The sequence below is a fragment of the Pelobates fuscus genome, chromosome 3 (genome assembly GCF_036172605.1).
Source record: "Pelobates fuscus isolate aPelFus1 chromosome 3, aPelFus1.pri, whole genome shotgun sequence".
NCBI lineage: Eukaryota > Metazoa > Chordata > Amphibia > Anura > Pelobatidae > Pelobates > Pelobates fuscus.
In genome coordinates, this window is record NC_086319.1 from 242,372,869 (window position 1) to 242,390,402 (window position 17,534).

General features: G+C 37.5%; 1 protein-coding gene across 1 annotated transcript in view; it reads left to right on the forward strand.

The window, feature by feature from the left end:
• The first annotated feature begins 640 nt into the window (after positions 1 to 640).
• PRKCQ (protein kinase C theta) overlaps positions 641 to 17,534 on the forward strand; it is a 114,766-nt gene continuing 97,872 nt past the window's right edge. The window contains exon 1 of the mRNA XM_063448281.1: positions 641 to 697. The gene's annotated coding sequence lies outside the window, so the exon portion shown is untranslated. The remainder of the gene's footprint in view (positions 698 to 17,534) is intronic.

Sequence of the window (17,534 nt, forward strand, 5' to 3'; positions counted from 1 at the left end):
TGTACAAAAACAGTGTGTGACTTCTTACAATGGAAAAGTGCCAGGGCACTCCTGGCACCATAACCACTACAGTGGTCTGTAGTGGTAATGTTACTAAGAGTGTTCCTTTAATTGTTTGCTGGTCTCTCTCTCTTTCACTTTCTGTCTATCTTTTTTTTTTCTTTTTTCTTGTTTTCCTTTACTGCTTTATATTACTCTACTCCCCTGTTATTGACTCAGGAAAACGAGTTTGTTTTCCTGGCACTATAGTTTCCCTTTAAAGTGTAAGATATATAATGCGTAACACATCTTTATAATAACCAGTCAGATCTATTTTTTTTTATCATATAATTAAGAATTTCTAATGTAGGTTTACTAAGTACAAAGCAACATACATAAATTAGGTGCAGAAGGGAAGGAATAAAAATATTAAGCTTTAAATGATAATGTACGTGTTCCTTAACTCATGTTAAATTCTCCTTTTTAACATTTGTACAAATACATAGCTTTAGTGTAATTTTGTTTACTAAACAGCTTGAGTGACTTTTGACTGTGCATTCATAGTCCCATGGTAATGAAAAGGTTAATTAATTTAGAGGAGTGTCTAAAAAGTTAATGCGGGACTGGGAGGTGGAAGCTGTGGTGTCTGATGTTGTATAGAGCTGTCAGTGTCATGATATAGAGGACGACAAGAACAGCTCTTGCAGCTGCAGTGAAGGTACTGTATGCATGTTGTACAGTGTGAGTGTGTGTGTATAAATATATATAGCATGCTATCTCATTCTACAAGCTATTAGGCTGTAAAATAGATCTTTTTGTGTTTGTAGACACATTTGTGTGTGGGTATCAGTGCGCATAAGTTGTGCATTGACATGTATTTATGAAAGTTTTTATATATGGACAGATAGAATTAACTGCCCCTTTAAGGACTACAGATAGGACAGATAGTATTTCATTATGCATTATATATATATAGAACCTAGCTGAATGAAAACCTTGGAGTGCCGGTATTTTTGTATTTATATATATATATATATATACATATATCACACCACGCACCTATACATATTATTCTGTCGTGAAAATATTGTTTTCAGTGCTTGACAAGAATGTGACACAATAGAAATCACAGTTAATATATAAACCAAATACTAATAATATATATTTGTAGGTTTCCTATTTTTCTTTAGAGATGATATTCTCTTCTAATATTTGGATTTTGGTTTTTTTTTTAAATTGAATCGTGTTAAATTATGACAAAACTAGCTATGTTCTTCTATTCACTTAGTTTATTTAAAGAGGAACTGTCACCTTGGATATTTAACATTATGTTTACTCATTCCCTATATTTAGAAAATATGTGTATCTGAGGTCGGAAAAATGAAATTAAAAATAGAAATCCACACCTTTTCATTCTGAGTCTGGTTGTACCATTACTACCTCTTGAGCATCATTGTGAATATTGTAGTGCAAGAGGAAATACAAACAATGTTTCTGCTCTCCTCATCAGCAATGTGTACCCTGTCTGTGCCTGAACTGAACAGGACTGTGATGTCACTTGCTAAATCTTTTCCATACAGAAACTAGCACGACAGGTGATGTTCAATGTTATATTGAATATTGTTTAATGGTGTGTAGTTTCCAAATTTTACTTCAATGCACTTTATTTGTGCAACTTAATGTATACTTACAAATACAGTCAAACAAATTCCAGCTGTTGGAAATAGCAGTATGTTATTTGATAGACTACAGTCCTCTTTATTGGATTTTGTGGTGCCAATATGTCATAGACTAGAGTGTCAGTTTGGCAATATAATGTAATGCAACTGCAAAAGTTAAAGATCAAAATGTCCTCTCGTGGTGTGAATAAAATCAATTTTTCTACTTTCCACCTGTGCTGGACCATTTTGAATTTAATGTAATAAAGCAGAAATTAACCTTAGCACCTCAAGTGATTCTGAACTACATTTCCCTTGATGCTCTGTCAGACTAAAGGTCGTTTGGTTTCCTATGCTGTGAAAGATTTAACCTGCATGTGTTAATTTGTCACCAGCTCTACATCCGTATACAGTGGGTCAGTGTACTTACTAGTTTAATTTGTGTTAAGGATTACAGCAGGAATTAAAACAGAATATAGGACTGAGGATTTGTTATGCTTGAGATTAAAATATGTTTTGTTTAAAGCATTGTATAGGTATAACCAGGCTTCCCCAAACGCCAGCCCTCCAGATGTTGCTGAACTACAACTCCCATGATTCTCAGCCTATCTATTTCATTCATAGAATCATTGGAGTTGTAGTTCAGCAACATCTGGAGGGCCGGAGTTTGAGGAAGCCTGGGTACTACAGGTAAATTAATTCATCCACAATAGGCTCTTGACGAGTTGGGGTTTTCATTAGGTCTCATTAGAGCCATGTAATACTCAGTTGGTGAGTTAACTAATGTATTCTTCAAGAATATTTTATTTCATAATAATATGACTTATAATGCTTGATGCAGATAGAGTTTCAACAAGTGTTGAAAATATATTTTATGGGTGCAGAATCTTCTGAACAATGATTTTTCTTTCGCCTCATTGTATATATTTTGTAGCAAATGATTTAGTGATTTAGATCTTCTCCCCTATTAGATATGAACTTGGTGCTGAGCAGTTAACGGTGGTTTCCCTGCTGTATACATTATGCCAACAGTAGAGGCATTTTTTTTAAATCCCCTGCTCACTATTTCCATGTTATGGTGTACATCTCAGCTAGGAAAGAATTGACAAATTTAAATGTAATCTGGTTAGATTTTAGATTTGATTCCAAATTAGAGGCTAGTGCTGTGAAAGAATTCATAAGATTCAGGTTAAATGGAAATGATGTGAAATTACTGTATTCCTTTCTTACAAAATATATTGTTGCTGACTCTACTGATATTTAGTAAATAGGAATTACAAAATAGTATTTCCTTTTGCCATTGTGAAAGACCTGAGAAGCTTTCAATAAACACGGTGTTCTGGTAAAGCAATATAATTACAACTAACCTCTTAACTGAGGTTAATTCATAATACAAATTTATTTACCTTTTGATTGTTTTACATTCATTAAATAGTTGTGTTTATTTGTTTTCTTTTCTTTCTCGCTTGTGCTGTGTTAATTAAATTCAACCTTCTAAACTCCTGAAGAACTAATTATGTTTTTTCACCCTGAGAGTCTATAGCAATTTTGGCATAGTTTCTAAATTCTTACTTAGTGAATTGACACATATTATACATATTTATTTTGTCATTTAGAATGAATACAATGTTGGAAATTTGAGGAAAACATTTATTTCTACAGTTTAAGCCTATAACGATTAGTGTATAAATAGTAGCAACAAGGAAACATCTCAAATATATATTTATTTGTTGGGGTGTTGCTGTATATGATAGATAGATAAGGGGTCCTTTATTATAGTATCATATAAAATATTATTCATTTATTTAAAGGTGGGTGGACTATAGGTTTGTGGGTGTGATAGAGCAGCTAGGTCAGTTTTTATTTGTACCCCAAAAATTCTCTGTCACTCACAATCACTGTAAGACCGGTATAATATATAATACTTTTCTAAAGATAAAGTTGGGGCAGTGTCTGTATGTACCGTTGTGTCTCTTTGTCATTCATAGCCACAGTGATTAAGAAACGTTAAAGGGATTTGTTGGAAGGACAGTGGAAAGAAAGGGAAAATTAAATTGTAGTTATCTGGAACCTCCACTCCACTGTACTACTGTTTGTGAGGTTGTAGTACTAGTACATGAGGGACATGTGGACACTGGTTTAGGGACTGGGTGATCCTAAATACTGTCAATAACAGTACTGCAATCACCTAAATGCAATGCCATAAGGGTGAGTACTTGTTCTTTGGAGACAGTTTTTTTTTAAGATATTCCAATACAGGTATGGTTACAAAAGGGTTAATGCAATTTTATAGACTTATTGCTTTGAAAATACTTGTAGGTCTATACATAGTAAATAAAATAGTAGATGTAAAATTAGTTCAACTAATTTAACATCCATTATATCTTGTATCTAAAAAAGCTCTTTCATTTGTCTGAATAACGTAGTACATACAAACTGATAGAAATCTTAAGGATTGTTTTTTAGCTATAGAGCACGTAGAAATTATTAGTACAATGACCCACAAATCTAAGAACATTAACTAAGTTACCCAGAGAACATTTGCAGTTGTCTGTCCCTAATATAGCTGAGCCGACACTAGCATGGCAGAACCAACTGACGGCCATTGCAAACAAAATGTGTTTGCAATAAATTAACTTAATTTAAAATGGCTAAAATCGAAATACATGATTAGGGGGTATGGCTGCATACCTGACTATCGTGTATGTACAATTAGTGAATTGAAGCGGCTTTTTGAAAGTATAGAAGTGTGCATGTCCTTCCATTAGGAGAGCTCTTTCTATGTACAAGTTAAAGGGACTCTGTAGTCAGCAGAAACACTACAGCTTAATGTAGTGGTTCTGGTGTCTATAGCATGTCCCTGCAGACTGAACACTGTAAACACTGCCTTTTCCATTTCAATGCATCTCTATGAGGAGATGCTGATTGGCGCAACAGGGCGTTTTGCCCCGCAGCACAATAGTCTCCCAATGCTTTTCTATGGGAAGCATTTGATTGGCTGAGATAATCAAGATTTATCTCAGCCATGAAGGCAGAGCCAGGCAGGGCCAGCCATGGCAAGACCGGCGCTGCATGGAAAAAAAAAGTTTAAACACCTTTTTACTGCGATCTAAGGGGGACCAGGAACCTAAATACCTGGTTTCACACTATAGTGTCATGAATACATGTTTGTATTGTGGACAGTATAGTTTGCCTTGCAAGTTTAAATTACATTACACATTTTCTTTTGAGTCTTGTAGGTAGCCACGAAACTACTACAATGAAAACTAAATTGTATATTATGTTACTTCCTGTTTCATGAGACTATAAGAATCACTTTGAAACACCGATATTTTGTCTCTGTGTTTTACCCCAGCAAAGATTATAAAACCTGGCAACATTTTAGCCTTAAATGAGACCTGTGACTTCCCAGGATTTTTAATATTGTGTTTACTTATCCCTATATTTAAAAACTATGTATACATGTAAACCACGTGAGTGTGAAAAATAAATGTAGAAAACCATTCTTTATCGTTCAACATGGCTCCTCCCTCTTAGATCACTGTCAAGCATTGTTATAAGTGCCGCCCTACGCACCTGGGAGTCAGATTAGAGAACGCACACAGAGAAAATGAGAAATAAAACAATGTTTCTATTTCTTCTTCTCCTTTGCAATGTTTCCCCTCACTTTGCCTTGTCTGAACTGGCTTATGATGTAATTTGCTAAATCGTTAATTTACATTTAATAGAAACAGAGTATCTCTTAATGAAAAAAAATGTTTAAAAAAGTTAACATAAGTTATGGGTGATTCTCAGTGGTGTAAAGTAAGAAGTTCCCTTTTAAATAGGTCAACCTAACTGAAATCACTCATATATGTCTTGTCATGCTGGGCTTACAACAGCATCATGCATCCTTCTGACATACAGAATAGCAGAATATTCACCCTTTGCTGAATATCTGATGTGCTAGACAACTAGAGAGCTATTTACTGATTATCACACATTTACAGGCAATTATTTGGTCACTTAAAGGGACACTTCAGACACCATAACAACTTCATAAGACGTAAATTGTTTGGTGCGAGGACGTCTTAAGCTCTGACTTACCAGAAAGGGGTTAAAGAAATATTTTTACTCCAAAATCTTTCAGACCCGGCAACTTCCAGACTGGGTGTGAACTGATGCTTTCAGCCTATTAGCAGTGCCTGGTGTGATTCTTCCTGATCCACACATCATAAATTCAGGGTCAGAGTGATCGGATACTGTATTTAAAACTTTGAGGTTAAACCGTTCTGTTAAACCCTTCATAGAAGCTTGTGCCTGGGACCTCCTTGTACAATTGCAACATCATTCCAATAAAGGTCTTTTGATGCTCGGAGTATCCCTTTAACCTCTTATACCTTTCTCTTCCTTGCATAGTTTGGTTATGAAGTATTGGGGTGCCATTTGTCAAAGCGTCTCCTCCATGAAGGAGCTATTTTCTTGTTTTTGTGATGCTCTGCTATATAATAACAGAGATGTCCTGAAAACCTCATATGCTGTGGTTTTCTGAGACCTGAAACTAAGCAACGTGTACTTAGTGCCATGGCAAAATAATTCCTAACTTACACCAAATGCCAGCTTTATTAGGCACATTATATCAAATCGTACAGTGTTCCCTGCTATTAATGTTCATATATTTTAGAAATCACACTTGGTGGTAAGCATTACATTTAAGTGCAACTGTTATCACAGTATCTTATTTTCTATGGATGTCATCATGCAGTACAGTCATTGCAAATATGTACAATATTACAGCACTGAAATCATCAAATTATTGATTATAATTATAACAATTATTTTAGAAACAATAAATATCAGTTGCCGAGTACCCAACAGTATAATTTTTCAGGATCTCCTCATATTAACTTTCGTGGCATTTTTTTTTTACAATTATTATAGATTGGATATTAGAGATCTCGCACTTACTGAGAGCAGACTTTGAGACATGATACCCCATCTGTAAACCACAATAAATAGCAATTGCTTTCAGTGTGATCTTCAGAGTACCGGCAGCTGTCCAGGCTTTAGGCAATACTCAGAGAGTGCAGAATCCATCATTAACATTCCGGACTCTGAGCCAAAAAGCTAGAACAGGTCCAATCAATGCAAAGTATGACTTAAACCCTTTGGTTCCACTACATGCATTACTCTTGCACTCTTGCAATTTTAGTTTTGCTTCACTAATGAAAACCTAGAGATAAATGCTTCCATACAATGGCTGTCAGTGTATGGTAGTGGGTGACCCTAGATCTAATATGAAATCATTACCGATGACCCAATAAAGGGACACTCCACGCACCAAAACACCTTAATCTAAATTAAATTGTTATGGTGCCAAGAGGCCCCTGGAGCCACTCTTACCTCAAGGGCTTAAACAGCTTGAGAATGGTTTAACCCCTAAGTTGTAGCTTGGAAAAGGTATGTTTCTTCAACCCAGTTTAGAGAATGGAGAGTCACTGATTGGCTGAGAGCATCAGCCGACCACTCTCAGTCAATCAGCAGTGTCCTTGCCCAGAGGGACTCCGTGCTTCCTGAAAGTGAAACTTCTGAAGCCGGGGTGCTGAAAACAGCACAAGGGCTGCAGTGTTTCACTGAGCCCATTGATATAAGAGTACCACGAGGGGCCTCCGGGCACTATAACAACTTAATTTAAATGAAATCGTTTTGCTTTCTGGAGTGTCACTTTAACCCCTTAAGACCGGAGGGCGTACTATTACGTCCTTTTAAAAGCGGCTCTAAACGCCGCCGGACGTAATAGTACGCCCTCCGGTTTTTAGTAACTTACCCGGTCGCTGGCGGTCCCACGCCGGCGATCGCGGTTCGGGGGACTCCCAGGGAGCCCCCCGCGGCACGTCCGCCCTCCAGGAGCCCTCCCGGCCATGTGAGAGTGAGGTCCTTGCGAGGACCTCACAATCACATGGCCGGTATAGCTGCCTGCTGCATTGCCAGCAGGGGGACCAACTGTAATGACAGTTGGTCCCCCTGCTGGCTGAAAATCAAATAAAAATGTTTTAAAACAGTGTAAAAATAAATAAATTATATACTTAGATCATATATATATATTATATATATATGATCTAAGTATATATATACACATATACACACATACACATACACCGTCTAGGTGTATTTTAATATTAATATATATATAATTATATATATATATTAATATCAAATTACACGTAGACTGATACTGATTAAATATATATATAATTATTGTTATATATATATTTATAAATAATATAAAAAAATTAATATGTAAATACGTAAAAAAATTAAATAAAAAAAATAATTAAAAATAAAATATTAAAAAATATATAGATGTGTTTTATTTCGTTCTAACTGTATTCTGATATTAATATATATATATTTATATCAAAATACACTTATAACGAAATAATATATATATCTATATACATAAATATATACGTATATATCACTATATATATACCTATATATAAATAAAAATATTGAAAAAAAAAAAATATATATATACGTATATATACACATATGTATATATATACATATATTAATTCTACACATATATTTATGTAATAATTTTACATAATTAGGTATCCTAATTAATTACAATTAGCGGGACCTGCCTGACCACCCATGCCGAAAGTATAGGGAATTTAATTTGCTAGCACTATATTTAACCCTATAACTTTCCAAGACACCATAAAACCTGTACATGGGGGGTACTGTTTTACTCGGGAGACTTCGCTGAACACAAATATTAGTGTTTCAAAACAGTAAAATGTATTACAACCATGATATCACCAGTAAAAGTGACGTTTTTTGCATTTTTCACGCACAAACAGCACTTACAGGGACGATATTATTGCTGCAATACTTTTTACTGTTTTGAAACACAAATATTTGTGTTCAGCGAAGTCTCCTGAGTACAACAGTACCCCTCATGTACAGGTTTTATGGTGTTTTCAAAAATTACAGCGTCAAATATAAGGCTTGTGTTTAATTTTTTTCACATTAAAATTCGCCAGATTGCTTACGTTGCCTTTATGACCCTATGGTAGCCCAAGAATGAAAATTACCCCTATGATGGCATACCATTTGCAATAGTAGACAACCAAATGTATTGCAAATGGGGTATGTCCAGTCTTTTTTAGTAGCCACTTAGTCACAAACACTGGCCAAAATTGGCGTTTTTTGCATTTTTCACACACAAACAAATACAAACGCTAACTTTGGCCAGTGTTTGTGACCAAATGGCTACTAAAAAAGACTGGACATCGCTTATTTGCAATACCTTGGGTCGTCTACTATTGCAAATGGTATGCCATTATGGGTGTAAATTTATTTCCTGGGCTACTATACAGTCTCAAAGGCAACGTAACCAATCTGGCGAATTTCAATTTCAAATGTAACACGCTATATTTGACCCTGTAACTTCCCAAAACACCATAAAACCTGTACATAGGGGGTACTGTTTTACACGTGAGACTTTGCTGAATACAAATATGTGTATTTTATTGCAGTAAAAGCAAACAGTATTATGACATTGACAGTTAAAATGTCATGAAGAACGAAAAAAATCAAAAAAAATCTTATTTTCTCCCATTTTTTTCATATTAAATTATGTTTCATAGCTAAATATTTGATATTAAATGAAAGCCCTGTTTCCCCTGAATAAAATGATATATAATAAGGGGGGGTGCATTTAATATGAAAGAGGTGAATTACGGTTGGACAGACATATAGCGCAAATGCCAGGTTTTGTTTACGTTTTGTTTCGTTCACAACTTGTACATTTGGCTGCGGTGTTAAGGGGTTAAAGTGAAGTATCTATTCCAAATATAAACAAAACATGGAACTGCTGTAATATGATAAAGTAACATCCATCTTAAAAATACATGTTGTGTTTTACTTAATGTAGAAGCGTTAACATCAAATTGAAAAACATTAATTAACAGTCTAATCATGCATAAGTTCATTTGCATAGTTTAATTAATGTGAATATCTCACACCCATGATAATCCAATATGGAATAATTAACAAGCAGTAATTCTCTACACATTTTGGTTTGAAATTCTGATTTACTTTTTTGCATTGCTAATAAGCACAATATCAAACTCTTTGTTTGATACATTTGCATTTTGTAATCTATATGAGGCATTTCAAAGAGTTACTCCAACCAAAAAACAGTGTTTTTTATAATGCACTGTTTTTGATTCAAGTAACCCTTGTCTTGCTGGTCTGCCCCTAAACTTAAAGGAACATTATAGGGTCAGGAATACAAACATGTATTCCTGACCCTATAGTGCTAAACCTACCATTTAGGTGGTTTGCCCTCCCTTAACCCCCTTAAAAGGAATTAAAACTAACCTTATTTCCAGCACTGTACGGATCCGCTGGCACTGGCCCCACGCCCGATCTGCCTCATTGATGACCTCATCAGAATTGCCCATAGGGAAAGCATTGGATTGGCTAAAATCGGCAAGGAGGCTGGATGGGGGCAGGGCCAAATGCTGTTTTGGCCAATCAGCACTTCTTCAAATCAATGCATGAATCAATGCATCTCTATGAGCAAAATGCAGCCTCCCCATGCCGAGAGTGGAGACGCTGAACGGCAGTGCTGCCTACTATGCAGCACTGCCCCAGGAAGCATCTCCAGTGGCCATCTGAGGAGTGGCCACTTGGAGGTGTCCCTAGGGGCAATGTAAACACTGCCTTTTCTCTGAAGAGGCAGTGTTTGCATGAAAATGCCTGAAGGCAATGATTATACTCACCAGAACAACTACAGTAAGTTGTACTTGTTCTGGTGACTATAGTGTCCCTTTAAAAAAATAAACAGCTAAAACCTACCTTACTCTCTAATTCTTCTTGACCTCTCTGCTTCATTTGTCACTGTTGATCATGGCCTTTTTCTCCTAACTCTTCAATCTCTTGGACTGTTGCTCCTCTCACACCTCATCCCTCTGTCGATTCTAACACTGGCTTCCTGTACCCTACAGGTGTCAATTTAAAATACTAACCCTTACCTATAAAGCTCTAGCCCACCCTAGCCGCTCTTACATTTCTTCACTGATTCCGAGAGGTATGCCCCCTCTCGGTCTCTCCGCTCTACTGGTGACCTTCTCCTGTCTGCTGTTCGCACCCTTAGTGCAAATTCACGCCTGCAAGACTTCTCAGGAGCGGCTCCTTTCCTTTGGAACAACCTGCCTACCCCTGTCAGACTCTCCCCTAGTCTTCAATTCTTTAAGAAGTCAGTCAAAATCCATCTTTTCAGGATTGCTTATGGCCTCCAGGAGTAACTTCTATTTGTCAATCCTTCCTCTCGCTCTCTCCTAAAGGGCCACACTCCACTCTCACCTCCAGTTCTGCTCCTTTCCCTCCATGTCTGTTTGCTGTCTCCCTCAATACCCTTCTATTGTGTTTTTATACCCCACCTCCTCTAGATTGTAAGCTTGTTTGAGCAGGGTTCTCAACTACCTATTGTTCCTGTGAAATGTTGTTATTGTCTCATTTGGTAAATTCCCCTCTTATTGTAAAGCACTGTGGAATAAGCTGGTGCTATATAAATAGCAATAATAATAATAATACTACTAATAATAATAATCCAGAGGCCAAATTCTATAGATCTTCTTTGCCGGAGGGTGAGGGAAGTCAGGGAGGATGGACAAATGAAAGGACAGGTGCCGCATGGATGGGGGACTCTGGCACCAGAATGTGTTTTTTTTTAACAGAATTAACATTGGCAACCCAGAACTATAATTCTAGGCTAGGTAATGACATCTCTATCCTGCCTATAAAGGTGGAATTACACATCCAGCAGCAGAGGGGTTAATCTCTGTATGTACAGCATTTCACAGTGGCATGCTTTACATACAGACTGCAGGTACCATGACCATTTCTAATTAATGAAGTGGTTATGGTGCTTGGAGTATCCCTTTAAGATCATGACATAGTATCTACATGGTGCAATATTGTTTCAGCAAGAATGACTTTCTGAAATAGAAGAAAATGAACACACTGTTTTACAGTAGATTTTAATGCACTGAAATACCATGCTGGTAAACTTGCGTCAACAACTGTGATGTAATATACTATAGCGAGAACCAGGTGACAAATGCACATTCATGCTGCAAATCTCCTGTTTCAGCAGAGGAAAGTGCTCTGTATAATTGAAATTTGGTGAATGGGAAAATCGTGTTCAAGAAGCCAGCTTGAGATAATATGTGCTAAAAACATAGAAAGATACAGTCAGCAACACCAAATGATGCTGTGGTTTTCAAACAATGCTCAAGTTATTGAAGGATCTGTTGTATAAAACAAAAATATTCTTCACACCATCACTCAACTAGCAGCCTGAACAGCTGACACAAGGCAGGATGGATCAATGGATTTTTATTTACATCAAATATTGTCATTAGTCCTTACCACTTCGATTCTTTTGTTTTGGTTTTTTTGCAACAAAACTGACAGGTACATATGTTAAAAGTTCACTATAGGCACTCAGACCACTTCATCTCATTGAAGAAACTGCAATGTTTATTTTGCCGGGTTAAGACTGCCTCTAGTGGCTATGTACTGGACGACCTCACACTGTGCATGAGGAGGTCCAGTATCTTTAAATCTCTCAAAGGAGGAATCTTCCCATGGAGAAAGATTTATGTGCAAGTGGTGCTTGCTAATTAGTTGCATTATGTACCCTCCTCTCCGCTGAGGTTGGAGGAAGTGGAGACTGTACCAGCACCAAGAGACTTCAGCGCTGGAATCTGGTTAGTTTTGAAGGGTTTTTAACACTTTAATTGTGTTGGGGAGGGCATCATACAGCTTTTTTATTCCCAAGACTAATAGTGTTCCTTTAACTCTTATTGATGTACTTGTTGTCAAGGGAATTCTGTGTGCATGTGAGTGATGATTAGAGATAAATCATTGGCTGCAGACTGTATTCAATCACTTGTGGCGGCAGATTTCAGCGGCAGTATATTTTTAATTGTGGATTGCCACAAATACTTTTTTTTTTTTTTTTATGAATTTATGAATAATGAAACTTGCAATGTTTTAAGCCATTGCCCATGATAAAGGTGAAAAGTAGACTCTGCTGGGGTATCCTCACAGCATTGATGTCTACACCACAATACACAAGTTTTTTTTTTTTTTCATCACGTACTGTAATCATGTTCTGAGTAATTGCCTGAGACACAGGATTTGAAGACAAGTCCCTGGCAATTTTTGTACAGACAAATTACTATGTCTCAGATCAAGATGTTTAAAGAGCTCTAGCTTAAAGTAAGTCTGACTTATCCACAAAAACAGAAAAATGAAAAGGCTCCTGCTAATTCTATATTGTTACTGCATAATGAAAGAGGTCCTCATAGGATCACCCCTGCTTGCCTTCCCATGGACAATGAAACTAACAAGAACCTGTACTCCCTCTGTGTAGATGACTCATTGTGACCTTTCTTTTTGCATATGTAACAGTAATATCTTTCTGAAAAATGAGCCATCTGTGTGCATCGAATATAATGAATAGCAGTATCATTTTTCTGTAGTGGAAAAATGATTAATACTGATGATTCACCTATATTATAGACTTATAAATCTAAGTGGGGTAAATTAAAACTAATTACTCACAGACTGTTCAACTCTTCTACGAAACTGAAAGCTTAGGATTTGCTATTGCATGTTACGCTGAAGGCTATATATGGTGTGTGTCCAGGCGCAATGACATATGATATTGAGCTATTAAAGGGACATGTATCATCTTAAGACAAATGTCTAATTCAAAAGCTTTAACTTTGAATGAGACAGTTGCCTCAATCTGAAGACTGAAAAAGCAGGTAAATATGAATTTTTTTTTCCTATTTACCTGCTTCTTCTTTCTTGTGTTTTTTTCACACCAACTGCATGGGGACAGCGGTGTATCCTGGTTTTGTGCTGCCCTAGGCAGGACAAAACTCAGGCGCCCCCCTCCCGCCCACGCCACCCCCACCCAACCCTCTCCCCCCGCCCGCGCCACCCCCACCCAACCCTTCCCCCGTCCCGCCTTCTAAATACACACACACACACACATTCACTGACAAATACGCATACACTAGGTAACAGAAACACACACACACACACTAACACACACACACACACTCACTAGCAGATACACACACACACTCACACTAACAGACACACACACACAGTCTAACAGACACACACAGTCTAACAGACAAACACACTAACATACACACACACACACTTACAGACACACACACACACTAACAGACATACACACACTAACAAACACACACTTACAGACATACACACACACACAGACACACTAACAGACATACACACACACACAGACACACACTTACAGACATACACACACACGCAGACACACACTTACAGACATACACACACACAGACACACTAACAGACACACACACACTAACAGATACACACACACTTACAGACATACACACACACTAACAAACACACACTTACAGACATACACACACACACACAGACACACTAACAGACATACACAGACATACAAACACACTCACTCACTCACTCACATATTTAATACATTTTTTTTTTTTTAATTTAACCCCCCCAGCCTCCTTACCTTTGGGAATGCTGGGGGGGTATCTGTCTCCCTGGTGGTCCAGTGGCTGCTGGGCAGTGCGGGTGGGTGGGCGGGCGGCGAGGGAGCACTTCCTCTGAGCTGTCTGCTCAGCTCCCTCGCGCGCCGCAGAGTGATGCTGGGAGGCGGAGCCGGAATATGACGTCATATTCCGGCTCCCAGCCTCACTCTGCGGCGCGCGAGGGAGCTGAGCAGACTGCTCAGAGGAAGTGCTCCCTCGCAGCCCGCCCGCCCACCCACCCGCACTGCCCAGCAGCCCGCCGGCAGCCCAGCATGCCTTGTTAGCCGCAAGGCTAACAAAGCATTTGCCCTGGGCATTTGGGAGCGGCTTTTTTTGCCGCCCCCTGAAAAATGCTGCCCAAGGCAAATGCCTTGTTTGCCTCGCGGCTAATATGCCCCTGCATGGGGACCTTGATCTAACCAATCAGTTTGCTATCCCTAGGAATGCTGGAAAAGTGCATAGGGCATGGCTGACAGATGTGCAGTTGGAAGATCTCTTCACCTTGAAACATCATGAACAGAGGGAGTCTGATCCGTGTGATTCATACAGAGCAGGCTTGGCGTCAAGGTTCTCTCGCCCGCTGCTCCACTATGATACACTGGTTCTGTCATTAGTGGAGTAGTCTTAAAATAGGATGGGTGGGTAAGGGGGGCTGAAGAAACTACCCTAGATGAGAGTCACACCTAATAACGCAATCCGTTTGTAGTTGTAGTTAGTAGAAAGTTTATGAATGTGTATTAAATACTTATCAAAGTTTTTCTGCTTTATTTTGATTTGTAGATTTATTTAAAGGTGTTCACTTGCTGGTTTAAAATAGTAATTGTCTACTAATGCATGCCCCTTTTAACTAACTAAAGTGTGTTTCTAAATACCAGATATCAAGTTGAGTGACTTGTCTCCAATATTTAAAAACAAGTGACAAAAGGTGTTAACTACTGCTAGATTTTAGTGAATGAACCTTGCTATAATATATGAACTATATTTTACTTATCTTCCTAGAAGTGATTAGGACACAATTTGGATTGTGTGGTTTGAGCAAATGCTGTGCCTTATTGCTATTGTAGCAATCTTTTATAACCTTTTATAACAATCTAACATTTCAAATAAAAAACATGAACTGTGTATTTAACAGGATATTATAGGCACCTGGTACAAATTTGTAATGGAAAATGAGTCAAAACTAACCGTAATTATAACTCCATTATACATAGTTATTCATACCTAATTTAATTGACTGTTTTAAATTCCAACTTCATGGGCCATTTTATCTAGTTCCGATCTGAAATTATCTGGTGAAGGAATTCATTATGTACAGCCCTCCGTGGTTGGAGTGGTTAACACAGCACTTCAGAATCGTAAAAAAAAAAAAAAAATAGCACCTTTATTGTTTCACTCATGGTATTTATTATTATCAGACTTCAAAACACAGCTACAATGGGAATGCACTTCTAGGTAACCACATGTTTCTGTATATGCTATATATACTTTATCAAGACATAAAGTGATAGGGCCAAAGGGTACATACAACTGTTAAATCCATTAAAGGGTACATACTACTGGTAGTCAACTATCAGCAAATTTGGAGAAAGACAAAAATCTCATGGACAGATAAACTAATAAATGAGGTGCTATAGTTATATTATACATATGTGATTATGTAGCTAATGCCAGACATCAGTACTAATTCAGGAGCCTATTACTAGATTTTGAATGAGATTAATACTGATTTTAGATATTAAATGGATGAAGGAATTTAGATGGATGTCAACGTGTTGGGTCAAGCTGATCATTCACCCTCTGCCCAAGATTATAAAGGCAGGGTCCCACCCACCCCCGTATGCCCATAGAACACTCCAAATGTCATAACCATTAGTGCCCGCTATAGTGTTATGGTGCTTAGACACCCAGACACAAGCTGAACCAATATGTAAGTTAGCGCCCCTAAACTAAATCCAGCAGTGTAGTGTCAGCTGAGCACTCCCAGTTAGTGAGCACCTTCCTGTTCTTAAAGGGATTCTTTACAGTAAGGAATAAAAAGTTGTTAAATGGTTTGACTAGGAATATTGTGAGAGGTGGACTGTTCATTGGACTGTACTGGTTATGGTGCATGGCGTGATCTTTGGAAAGTCTATTTATACCTAGTAATTAAATGTTATAACTACATTAGGGATATTAAGTACATTTTGACTGTCCTAGAGGAGTACGACATGAAGAAGGTTCCCTTTTTGTCATTATAGCCATCGTATCCCTCTACTCAATATTTCCCTATAACAAAGGCACACAGGCTCTGGATTACCATTTAGCAAAATATAGTGGATATAAAGATGAGTGAAAATGTTTTATTTTGGAAGCTGTCAGATATTTATCAAAGCATAATTTCTTTTGAATATCTCAAGTTGCCTGCTGCTCAGGAATGACAAGCGATGCCATATGTGATTTCTGCAGCAAATCTGAAGCATAATGCTGTCAGGTCCTTTTTTATGCTGTTCTACTGCTTTATTTTCAAATGAGTTATTCAGCAACAGAATTCACACACATTGCCACATCATTCAGGCAACATAATTCACAAACATTCCCACATCATTCCAGTAACATAATTAACAAACATTCCCACATCATTCCAGCAACATAATTCACATACATTGCTACATCATTCAGGCAACATAATTCACACACATTCCCACATCATTCCAGCAACATAATTCACATACATTGCTACATCATTCCAGTAACATAATTCACAAACATTCCCACATCATTCCAGCAACATAATTCACAAACATTCCCACATCATTTAGGCAACATAATTCACAAACATTCCCATATCATTCCAGCATCATAATTCACATACATTCCCACATCATTCCAGCAACATAATTCACACACATTGCCACATCATTCAGGCAACATAATTTACAAACATTCCCACATCATTCCAGTAACATAATTCACAAGCATTCCCACACCATTCTAGCAACTTAATTCACACACAATGCCACATCATTCAGGCAACATAATTCACAAGCATTCCCACATCATTCCAGCATCATAATTCACACAACATTCCAGCAACATAATTCACACACATTGCCACATCATTCAGGCAACATAATTCACAAACATTCCCACATCATACCAGTAACATAATTCACAAACATCCCCACATCAATCCAGCAACATAATTCACACACATTGCCACATCATTCCAGCAACATAATTCACAAACATTCCCATATCATTTTAGTAACATAATTCACAAACATTCCCA